Raw genomic sequence first — 1,207 nt, 5'->3', positions numbered from 1 at the left:
TCTCTTCTTTCTTCCTTCCTCTCTCTCTCTCTCTCTCTCTCTCTCTCTCTTTACATGGAATACGTTAAAATGGCAATTTGGTAAGGGTAATTTTGAAACACACATCGTTAAAAATAAAATTCATAGATTTTTTTCCTTTTTTTAATTTTTAAAGAGAGAGAGAAGGAAAGAAAGAGAGATAGAGAGAGATTTGGAGAAATTGAAAAAAGAGGCACTTGAAATATTTATACCACTTACTGCTTTCATCTATCGGTCTTTTTTTTTTTTTTTCACTTCTTTCTCGTCCATTAATTCAAATTCCATCCGTTTTTTTGTTCTCTCCTCTTTCCTTCTCTCTCTCTCTCTCTCTACTTCCTCTTTCTCTTCCTTTCTCTCTCTCCCTTTTTTCCTCAATACATTACTTATAAAATAGCAATTCAATGAAATCTAAAAATGCTTTTTATCCGAAACATTTTTTGTCATCAAATATTTAAATTCTTCAATAAACTAATAACAATGAATAGTTGGTTTGTATAAAGGAAAATTTTCAACATAAATAATAATTCAGTATGCATAAAAAAAGTATGCTTTATGATATGATTCACATGATGACAACAATAGCAATGATAATGATAATGATGAAGATGATTGATGATGATGATGATGATGATGATGATGATGATGATGATGATAGTAAATGATGTGTAATAATAACAACACATTTCTTCAGATTAACAATAGGATAAGGATATCAAATAAGATTATAAGATTGGAAAAAGGCGGGCAAAATGTTCAACTTTTATAAATTACTTCCTTTTTATTCTATTATTATCAATTTTAAACTTTTAAATTTCCAATAAATTCTTAAAAAAAAGTGCCAGCCAAAATTAACCCATAAGAGTTAGCAAATAGAGTGGAACATACACACACACACACACACACACACACACACACACATATACATACACAACATACACACACATACATACATACATACACACATACACACCTACATACATTTTTCCTAGATAATTAAAAATGGATTTTAATTATGTAGATAATAAAGGTGTGATCATTTTATCACTTGCATATTTCATTTAATTAGAATGTTAACAATGACAAAAAGTTTAACGATATAAATGTGTGAATAGAACTAGTGCATACGGTAGGTAAAATTTTTCAAAAGTGTTAAAGTATATATTTCAAAAAAAAGAAAGAAAATGGGAAA

This window comes from Loa loa (assembly GCF_000183805.2).
Source record: "Loa loa unplaced genomic scaffold supercont3.440, whole genome shotgun sequence".
Lineage (NCBI taxonomy): Eukaryota > Metazoa > Nematoda > Chromadorea > Rhabditida > Onchocercidae > Loa > Loa loa.
This window is presented reverse-complemented; position numbering follows the sequence as displayed.